Consider the following 11,693-nt stretch of genomic DNA (forward strand, 5'->3'; position numbering starts at 1 on the left):
CATATACAAATGGCCAACAACTATATAAAAAGATGCTCAACATTGCTAGCTATTAGGGAAATGCAAATTTAAACCACAATGAGACACCACCTCACATCTGTTAGAATAGCTATAATCAACAGGACGATTAATAACAAATGTTGGAGAGGATGTGGAAAAAAAGGAACCCTCATACACTGCTGGTGGGACTGCAAATTGGTACAGCCACTATGGAAAACAGTATGGAGGTTCCTCAAAAAACTAGAATTGATCTACCATATGATCCAGCAAGCCCTCTTCCCAAAGACTTGAAAACTCATATCCGTAAAGATATTTGCACACCAATGTTTATAGCAGCATTATTCACAGTGGCCAGGACATGGAAGCAACCAAAGTGTCTTATGATAGATGCTTGGCTAAAGAAGCTATGGTACATATATACAATGGAATATTACTCAGCCATCAGAAGAGATGAAATATTACCATTTGCAACAACATGGATGGAACTCGAGATAATTATGCTAAGTGAAATAAGCCAGACAGCAAAAAATTGAAAATCACATATCATTTATATGTGGAATATAAACCTAAAAGCAAAAAATCAGCAAGAGAAACAAACAGAGACTCATGGACAGGGACTATAGCCTAGTGGTTACCAGAGGACTATAGAATAGTGTTTACTAGTGGGGTGGGAGAGGAGGTAGGAAGTAGAAGGAGTAAAGAGGGTCAAATATAGGGGAGTAAGAGGAGGACGAAGTGGGTAAAGGGAATCAAATATATGGTAGCTGAAGGAAACTGGACTTTGGGTGGTAAACAGACAATAGAAAATACAGATGTCAAATGATAATGTATACCTGAAAATTATGTAATTGTATTAACCAATGTTACCCAATAACCTTAATAAAAATAAATAAATACATAAAAATAAATAAAATCGATTTTGTCTGGTATAAGTATTGCTACCCCATCTTTTCTTTTTTCATTTCCATTTTTATGAAATATCTTTTCTCATCCCTTTACTTTCAGTCTCTGTGTGTTTTACTATCTGAAGTGTCTCTCGTAGGCAGCACATGTAAGGGTTTTATTTTTTTTTCCATTCAGCCGCCCTAAGTCTTTTGATTGGAGCATTTGATTCATTTACATTTAAAGTAATTGTTGCTAGATATGTAGTTATTGCCATTCTTTATTCATATTTTTGATATTTTTTCTTCTTAAAGAAGTCCCTTTAACATTTCTTATAGTACTGGCTTGGTGGTGATGTACTCTTTTAGCTTTATATTGTCTGGGAAACTCTTTATCTGCCTTTCAATTCTAAAAGCTAGCTTTGCTGGGTAGAGTAATCTTGGTTGTAGGTACTTGCTTTTCATCACTTTGAATATTTCATGCAAATCCCTTCTGGCCTGCAAAATTTCTGTTGAGAAATTAACAGATAGTCTTATGGGAGCTTGCTTGTAGGTAACTAACTGCTTTTCTGTCACCGCTTTTAAGATTCTCTCTTTGTCTTTAATTTTTGGCATTTTGATGATGATGTGTCTTGGTGTGGGCCTCTTTGGATTCATCTTTTTTGGGACTCTCTGAGCTTCCTGGGCTTTCTATTTCCTTCAACAAGTTAGGGAAGTTTTCTCCTATTATTTCTTTAAATAAGCTCTCAATCCTTGCTGTCTCTCTTCTTCTTCTGGTACCCCTATGATGTGAATGTGGGTACGGTTGATGTTGTCCCAGAGGCCCCTTAAACTACCTTCATTTTTTTGATTTTTTTTTTCTGTTCTGATTGAGTGATCTGCTCCCTTATCTTCCACATTGCTGATTCGTTCCTCTTCTTCATCTAATATACTGTTGATTCCCTCTGATGTATTCTTCATTTCAGTTATTATATTCATTTCTGACTGGTTCTTTTTTTTTTCTATCTCCATTTTTACACTTCCTCTTTGTTGAAGTTCTCACTGAGAACATGGAGCATCCTACAGTCAGTGTTTTGAACTCTGCATCTAATAGATTGCTGGTCTCCCATTTTGTTTAGTTCTTTTCTGGAGCGTTCTTCTGTTCTTTCATTTGGAACATATTTCTTTGTCTTCCCATTTGGCTGCCTTTCTGTGTTTGTTTTTATATATTAAGTAGAGCTTCTATTTCTCCCAGTCTTAGTAGAGTGACCTTATGTAGTAGGTGTCCTGTAGGGCCCAGTGGCACAATCTCCCTGGTCACCTGAGCCAGGTGGTCCAGGTATGTTCCTTGTGTGGGTTGTGTGTGCCCTCCTGTTGTAGTTGAGCCTTAGTTACTGTTTGCAAGTCAGTGGTTGTGAGGACTGGCCACTGCAGTGGAAGAGTTGTTGTTCAGGGGCCAATCCCATAGAGCAGGATTTGCTTTAGCGGGGCTCTGGTGTCTGCCGAGTCTGCCCTTTGGGTGTGTTGTTTTTGAAGATGGTTGGGTGGTGCTGTGGTATGGTCCGAAGCTGGCACAAGATGCGTTTTTTCTGGGGCCTCTTGAGAAGGGCTCCATGGCAGGCCAAGGTCAGCTGCTGCCTGTGCCCTGCCCAGGGCCACTTAATATGAGCTACAAAGTGATCTACAGATAGTTACTGCTTGTGCTGAATTTGGGGGTGCCTGGGAGAGGCTAAGCTGTAAACCAAGGCTGGTTGTCACTAGTGTTAGGCTTGGGGCTGCTCAGTAAGAAGTATGGAGTATGCTGAGGCCAGGTGCTACCTGTTTGGGTTTGTGAACCTTTGAGAGATTTTAGGAAAGTCCAAAGCATGAACCAAGAGAAGTCATTTGTATGGAAAAGCCACTGGAAGCGGCGTGGGTGGGCCCACAGTTGGGTGGAGCAGGGTCTCAAGGAATCAAAGGGCAGGGTAACCAGTATTAGCCAGGTTGATAGAGACTCAGAAATGATGCTCACCTGCATCTGCATGCTGGGAGAGGGGAAAGCTCAACAAAAAAACTGTGGACTCCACCAACATTTCTGTCTGGAAAAGCTGCCCCTCCAGCCCTTGCACTGTAGCTAGACATTTCAGTTCCTCCCTGTTGAGCTGCTGCCCCAGCTCTGGAGCTCAGAGTGAGTGAGTCCTTCCATGAATAAGTCCGTGCACCAGCCCTTTAAGTGGAGTGCCTGGAACTCCAGTTGCCCTCTGTCTCACTCAGCCACAATCTCCACTGGTTTTCACAGCCAGAAGTTATGGGGACATCACTTTCCGGCACTGGAACCATGGGCTGGGGAGCCTAGTGTGGGGCTGAGATCCCTCGCTTCTTCAGGGAGACCTTTGAAATTTAGACATCCCTCTCAATTTTTAACCTCCACATGTGAGCATATGAGCAGCCCACTTTGCATCTCTGCCCCTCCTACCTGTCTCCTTGTGGCTTCTTTCTGTGTGTCCCCAGTGGTAGGACTTCTGTTCAGCTAGACTTCAGGTAACTCCCAAAGATGATTATTCTGTAGTTCAGTTGTAATTTTGATGTGGTTGTGAGAGGAGGGGAGCACAACATTTACCTACTCCACCATCTTGGCCAGAAGCCCCTCAACTTTAAAAATGTCTTTTTTCCCATGTTAAATTTTTGTTGTTGTTGTTATTAAAGCCAATCTACATAAGGCCATCTGAGATGGTTCTATGAAACAGATAGCTATATTATGAAGTAAATATCTTATAAGCATAATTATTTAGTAGCAGGTTGAATTCATGAGTTTTCACATCACTGTTTCTGCTCCTCCTCTACCTCCTCCCCCGCTTTCCTTCCTCTTACTTCTCCTTCTCTCCTGTTTTTGAGTCTAATACATATGCACTAGTACTCAAATATTATGTGCATATTTTAATTTTTTAAATATGTGTACACTCAGGTAACCATCAGCCAGATCAAAATATAAGCTATTTTTAGTATCTCAGACGATTCCCTCGTATTCTCTCCCCATAACCTTCCTCCTGCCAAAAAGTGATCACTGTTCTGAGTTAATCTCTGTAGGATAATTTGTCTGATTTTAAATTTCACAGGAAATCTTTTATGGCTGGCTTTTTGGTTCAACATATGTCTACAAAATTAATACACATTGCTGCATGTAGCTGTAGTGTATTCTTTTTTATTGCTGCATTGCATTTTATTATATAAATAGAACACAATTTATTTATCCAGACTATTGTTGGGGAACATTTGGATTTTTCTTATTTTGGATATCATGAATAAAATTGATATATATATATATTCTTGATATGTCTTTTAGTGGATATATGCACTCACCTTTACTAGGTATACACTTGGGAATAGCACTGCTGGCTTATATGGTAGGTATGTGTTAGCTCTAGTAGATATTGCCAAAAAACAGTAGTACTGATTTACATTCTTATCAGCACAGTCTGAGAGTTCTGATCACTCTTGATTCACATCAATACTAAATATTACCAGTCTTTTTAATCTTAGCCATTCTGATGGATGTGAAATAATATCTATTGTGGTTCTCATTACATGTCTTTGTTGACTAATGACCTGTAAATATACTTACTGGCCATTTGTATACACTCTTTGGTGAAGTGTTTGTTCAAGTTTGTTACTCATGTTTTAAAATTTTTTCTCTATTTTATTAATTGATATGCAGGCATTCTCTATATATTCTGGATATGAGTTCTGGCATTCTCCATATATTCTGGATATGAGTTCTGGATATGCATTGCAAATATTTTCTTTCTGTTTACCTTTCTAATCTCTTAATCCTGTTTAACAGAAGTTCGTAATCTTAATGAATTTCTATTTGCCCATTTCTTTTTTTATGATTAGTGCTTATTTTATTTTCTGATTCTTTAAACTTTTTTGTGATTTCTCAAAAATCGTTGCTGACTTTGAGGGCATGAAGATTTTTTTTATATTTTCTTCTATAAGCTTTATTGTTTTACTCTTCACACTGAAGTCCATGACCTCTCTGAAATTGACTTTTATGTGTGGTATGAGATAAGAGTCAAGGTTCATTTTTACCTACATGAATATAAATTAATCCAGCACCATTTATTGAAATGATTACCCTTCCCTCAGTGCCTTGCAGTGGCACCTATGTCATAGATAAATAAAGTGGTTATTAATAGATTGGTTTTTTTCTGAATTCTTTATTCCATTCCATCTATTCTTGCACCAATTTCACAGTTTTAATTACTATAATCTTATAATAAATCTTCATATCTAGTAGTATAACTCAATTAACTTTGTCTTTTTTCATAATTATAATTGCTATTGACTATGCATTTCAAGTAAGTTTCAGAATCTGTTTATCAATACACACACAGAGACACACATATGCACACACAAAACTAGTAGAGTTTTTATTGGGAACGCACAATTGTTTCTTAATGGTCATAGTGAAAAAACTAGGTAAAAATATTTATTTTTTGGTGTACTCCCAAATAATTTATGTCGTAATTAGGATTTGACATAAGGAAGAAAGTGATGGCACAAATATAAAACTATTTTTCCAGATATGATAAAAATCACTGCATCAAATGTTAACAGTTAATCTTTCATTTCTAGAAAGGATATAAAATTATTTAAGTAGTTTTGAAGAGAGGTTTGATATTCTTTGAAATTCATCAAACCTCCCACTACATCTCATGACTTATATGTCCAGTCATTCTGCCTCACTAAGAGTGGCTTGATTATTTAATGTAGACTGGTTATTTCCATTTCAATGTAATTAAAATTAAATATAAATAAATTGAATTTTACTCATTTTTATGCGTGATATTGTAGTAGCCATTAAAATTCTTTGAAGTTTTGTAATTCTCATTCATATTGTCATTGTATTTCTTTTTAAATAGGCTTCAAGTATACATGCAAGAAGTGAATAAGAGGTTATATATATATATATATATATTTTTTTTAAGTTTCAATGTAAAGTATGTATCGTGTGATAGAGTAGAATTAGGACATCACAGGGAAGTGGGCATCTCTAGAGAGAGAATGGACCGTTTTAGGAGAGGTCTGCATTTTAGTGTTCAAGTGATCAAGGAAATCAATTAACAAATGAAGCTTGCTGAGGTTTGCATCTTTGCTTTTTAGAAAGCACCTGTAACTTAGAGATGTGTAAGCTGTGTAGCTTCTCAAAGATTGGGGCTGGAACACATTTGTAAGTGACTCAGAAAAAGAGGGTAATCTTTTACAGTGAGCATTCAGCTTAACTAAATATGGAAAGATAAACTTTCACATAAACTTTGGAAAGACTTACTGAGGCTATTTGGGCTGTAAAGTCAGTTTTTACTAGAGATACAGGAAGGAAAATTATCAAATAGTAAACCTAGATGATTTTTAATGTGAAGTCCTTTGTTTTGTTACAGGATTTTTCTGAATTCTAGAAAAATCAATCATTCTAGATTGACTCCTGAAGTCAATAAAAAAAATTAAAAAATATTGGAGGAGATAAGGGTGGCTGAGAAGAATGGTGACCAAATTCTATATTTAGATCACACTGAGGAAGAATTAGAGCCAAGAAAAAAAAAAGAGAGAGAATATTCACGGTATGAAGAATGAATAGCAGCGCAAACATTAAAGTAATGTAGTGTGCCAGAGGACCCAGGATAGGAACGAATATAAAGAAATAGTATGATCGACACTGTTATATGTGGCAGAGAAAGAAAAAGAATAACTGAAAAGGGCTAATGTCTGGATATTTACCAGGTCACCAGTGATAATGACTATGAAACATATTAAATAAGTAGAACGTTTCAGTCCAAAGGTGAGAGGAGTTTTAATCACAATTTATAATATGAAAGATCTGAAAAGAGTAACTCACATAGACTTATTTTCTGACTCCTGTGAAAACAGAATGGGGGCATCCTTTGGAATTTAAAAGAAGAAAAATGTAAAACCAGTAAGTGGTACTAGAACTTTACATAACGGATATTGAAATTATGGAAATGTATTACTTCAAGATTCAGTATAGGTTGAAATAAGAATGTATTTAAAAAGGTTTAAATACATGCATGGATGATAGATTTCTGGTGAGTTCTCGAAGAAAATGCCTTGGCATTCTGCTGTTCACATAATGGAAGGCAAACATGCCCTCCCACAAACCATTTGTTTATGCTGTTTTTAGGGACAAAATTCTCCAGCCAGGAAAGCTGAGATGTGTACTCAATACGACATTCCTTACTAGTTTATATGTGAATAATTGCATATTTTAAAAAATATAGAGGAAAAATTACAAATCTCTCACACCAAAAATAGCAGTTGCTTAGATCTCTTGGGAAAATGCCACCTGATAAATTAAAGATGAATCAATGATTAAGGCAAAAGAAAGAACTGCAATAACAACAGGAAACTGTCCTTTCTAATCCAGAGGGAAAGAAACCAATGTTTCGTTTTCAATATTTATTTTCTTTTTAAATTAAAAAGGTTTTAAAAATGTACACATTAGCAGAATTACCAGGAATTATTGGTGTATTTTTTAATATTTTCAATTAACTAAACTTTTCTCAAATTAGAGAGAAATTCCAGAGAGTTTTAATTCTAAGGAATTCAGTGTGTTTTACAGACATCAAAACCTAATTACTGGTAAGATTCTTATCAAAACATTATGTAAAAAGAAATCACATTTTTGTTTTACAAATTGGGAAATTAAAAATCAATAGCTTGTTCTGAGCTACTTACCAACTGTCACTGTTCAAATTTTATTTTGCTGGAGGAAGCAGAGAGAGTGGCATGAAATCTTTGAAAGGAGGATTTAGAAGATTTAAGTGGCATTCAGTCTAACATGGGCTCCATGGTAACCATATGGGCTATGCAAGCTGTTCAATGAATAGCCAAAACATTTAGGTAGACAGTGTATCAAGCCAACAGAGGATGAAATTTGAACACTTTAATTCTCTTCACTTGAAATCCAAGCTTTCAGCACGAGTACTGTGGTGGAGTCTTCCATTTCGGGGGGCTATTCTAGTCAAGGTGAATCATTTCTGTGAATCAGAACATTGTCCCCTCTAGTATAAACCCCTTCTAGTTCTGAAAAGTTGCTTTTGCTTCAATTCTGTTCTTGGCTAAAATTTCGAGGGCAGCTGGCATGTCTTTCTTTACTTGGCCAGCTAAGGCAAATCAGCCAGGGGCAATTTGTTGTGCTCAAAATTTGGGAAAACTGAGGTATAAGCAAAAATGTCTCTGAATTTAAACAGAATATAACTAAGACTGAGATCCATCCCATTGAGTAGAATAATCTGACCTCATATAGTTCTGTGTGCCTTCCACTCATTCTATCATCCCTGCATTCATCTATTTAAGTTATCCTAAGGCTTATACCGGGATGTGGGCTGTACGGTGTCTATGGGATTGCAGGGGGAGGAAGCATTATTCGAAGGATGGACCTAACTTGAAGAGTACATGTTCTAATTGGTAGAGCGTAGAAGGGGAGACAAATGCTATAATATAACATAATAAATGCTCCGGGAGAAGTGAGTACAATCTCTAGAGGAGCACCAAGCAAGGAGTGACTCAATATCTGAAGAGGGATATCTGAGGAGGGATTTCAAAGAAGGGGATTTGGAAAATGAGCTGGAGCTTCTGGGCCAAAGAAGTGGGGATAAGGTGTGGCAGAGTCAGGGGATCTAAAGGTCTTTCCAGAACAAGAAAAATATAATTCTACCCTGCATACTTGGTCTTTTTCTTTTTAGGTTGCCAGTATTTTGAGGGCAAAGACTATGATTTGAACATTTTTCTATTTTTTACCATATCTAGTCAGGGCATCAGATCTAGTAGTTACTCAATAAATGGGTATATTTTCAATAATTGAGGTTCAGATGGTTTTTAATTCACAAATGCGAATATCACTAATAGGATATTGCATTTTAGGTGAATAATACTTTTTCTTCAGTTGGATCTTACGGATTAATGGCTCTGATCCTGTGCGAGAGCCTCTTTATCAGCACAAGGCTTTTGTTACATTTCTAACTTGAAATAAATTACCTGAAATTTCAATTTGTCTTGAATTCTCCTGTGTTCTGTGGAGGTCATGTTCTGTCACCCTTGAACAGCAGTAGCTTTGACAGAACCTGTCTCAATAAGGAAAAGATGGAGTACTCAACGAGATGTGATCATCAGCTCGAGCCCGAGGCATGGGGTCTGGTCACCCCCATCCCACAGGGAGAAATGATGCTCCATTTCCCTGAGCCCTTACGAAAAGAGCACTGCACATTCTACCCCAATATTCACACAGGAGCGATACCAAGAATGAAAGACATATGGACATTTATAAAACAGGGCATGTGTAAAAAGACGCCTAATTAGAATAGTTTTTATAACTTTTTGTTAGAGAAATATACCCAAATATCCAGTTTTTTTGCCATTAGAAATTAGCTGATTCAATACATAATTTCAATGAGTGTATAGTTAGTTAAATCGGTCTCATACAGATAACTATGTTTCAAGATCTTTCTCAAATTACATATGAAGAAATATTTTGATATGCAAGTATGTAACTAAAAAGGTACCTATTGTATTGCATATATATGTATATATTTTTTCATTTTCTATATATTATCACATTTTGATATCTTAAAAAACAAACTTTTCTGGCTGGAGTAGGACTGCCTTTCCAGAGCAAAGGGCTCAGCCAGGAACATGCCTTTGGTATGCAAACTAACCAATTCGAAGTCATGCCTGTTCACCCCAGGAGGCAATATTCCTCTGCTTTAATTATCCCCAGGCTAGATACCAGGAAGTTTGGGGTCACGCCTATGTTTAGAGCACACCAAAACTATTCAAACTAGCCATTCTTAAACAGCTTACCCTGCCCGGCCTTCCCTTTCCCACGGAAACTCCAATAAAGGCTTGTAGTCTGAACTTCGCCCTCACTCCTGGTTCTGCCTCCTGACCGCTGTGGTGTCTTGTGGCCCTGAGTGGAGAGCCGTGCTTCATGTCTCTAGCATCTGTGAGTACAATAAACTGTTTTCCTGAGCCTCTCTTCTGTCTCCTCTTGTGGCCTGACTGACCTGACTGACCATCTATTAAACGACTACGAAACACTTGACAAGTGGACTGTTTAAGATTAAGGATACAAAACAGCAGGTATTATGTGATGGTTTTTTAATTAGTTATTTTGGAAAAATAGTTGCTGTTGCTATTTCAGATTTAAACAACATATTCCTGTGACTTGACATGAACAAACATCAAGGGATGTTTTTAGAGCCCTTAGTTTCCCAGTTACTCTTTGCTAAATTCTACTCAGAAACTGTGCACACAGGCAAATGGTTATATTGTACTCCAGTCAAATGCCTCCCATACCCCAATCATTTCCACTGGTAATGCAAGCTTTATTTGGAGCTGCTTATGTCTTCTTTCATTCTACTTCTATCTACCTTGATTTTTTTTTTTTTTTTTTTTGCCACCTGAATTTGATAAGCAGCCTGAGGAAGTAAAAAGCATATGAGATAACATTTATTGAGTGTTTGCCAAGTGCCAGACATTGTATTTATTTGCATTATCTCATTTTATACTCATAGTAACCCTGCAGTTACTATTTTTACTCCTACTTCGTAGATAAAAAAAAAGCGCGAGGCTATGGAAATTAAATAATTTCATCAAGGTCAATCAGTTAATAAGTGGGATGAGAATTAGAATCCAGGTCCAACCTTCCCCAAATCATATATTTTTATGCATTCTCCTATTATTCAACAACAGTAACTTTTTAACCTTATTGCAAATCAGAACTGAGCATCTCAAGTATTTTTTTAAAAAATCAGTAAAAGATGTTCTCTCATAGTTTAACCCACCCCAATGGTTTTTCTTTGAATTTTTCTGTTCACTCTGACCTTGAAAACACAAAATATCCTGCACGATTCCTTCTTTACACAAATAAACAGACAATTCCATATTCTTATACACTTCTCCTCTTAACCTCAGCAAAGCATTTCAACCTAAGTTCCATCATCAGTGAAACCTCTATTATATAGTAATGCCAGGTCAAGACCTTTTTAAGTTAAGAAAAAGGTTTAGTGTTTTTTTCTTCCGAGTGAACATGCAGTTTTTTTGTCTCACAATATATTTTTCAACTTAGCATTGACATTCCACGAATTCAAATGATATTCCTTCACTGGATTCACATTGACTATGAGACATGTGGAATTTCTAAATGAGCTTCATTTGAGAATCAAGAGGATGACTTCCTTTGTACTTGGTGATTTGACTGCTTTCTCATGTTATGTTACACTCTCTTATATGGTGCTCAATTTAACTTTTAAAATGTATGTGCAGCTCAAATTATTTTTTAAATGTATTAAAATGTATGCGTGATGCCTAGTGGGACTCATTAATTGTTAGTTTCTCTCTCTTCTCCATTCTTTTTCAAAACTGTCACTTCTGAATATAGGACTATGTCACCAGCTTTTTGTTTTACATAAATGACCACAGTCCTAATGACAGATAGCTTTGCAAATTATGCTTCTAGTCACAAAGTGGGACAGAGATATGGGATGTGAATAGAATGTGGGAAAACAAATTGGAGTACTGTCATGGTTATGGGTCAGTATAAACATCTCTATAGACAAATCACATATTATTACAACATGTAGTATTTTACTAAGTTCATTTTTGTGAACAGTGTGTAAACTACAAAATAATTTTAGAATAATATCAGTTAAGGCAAAGCAAAAAGAAACTCTGGGTAACTATCATATTTTATTCTTTTTAAAAAGAAATATTAACGAAGTTTCTTATTTAGCTATTGTCTAATGCACTTTGAAATAAGTGGTGATTACTTTATATTAGCCA

The sequence above is a fragment of the Pteropus vampyrus genome, unplaced genomic scaffold (assembly GCF_000151845.1).
Source record: "Pteropus vampyrus isolate Shadow unplaced genomic scaffold, Pvam_2.0 Scaffold410, whole genome shotgun sequence".
Taxonomy (NCBI): domain Eukaryota; kingdom Metazoa; phylum Chordata; class Mammalia; order Chiroptera; family Pteropodidae; genus Pteropus; species Pteropus vampyrus.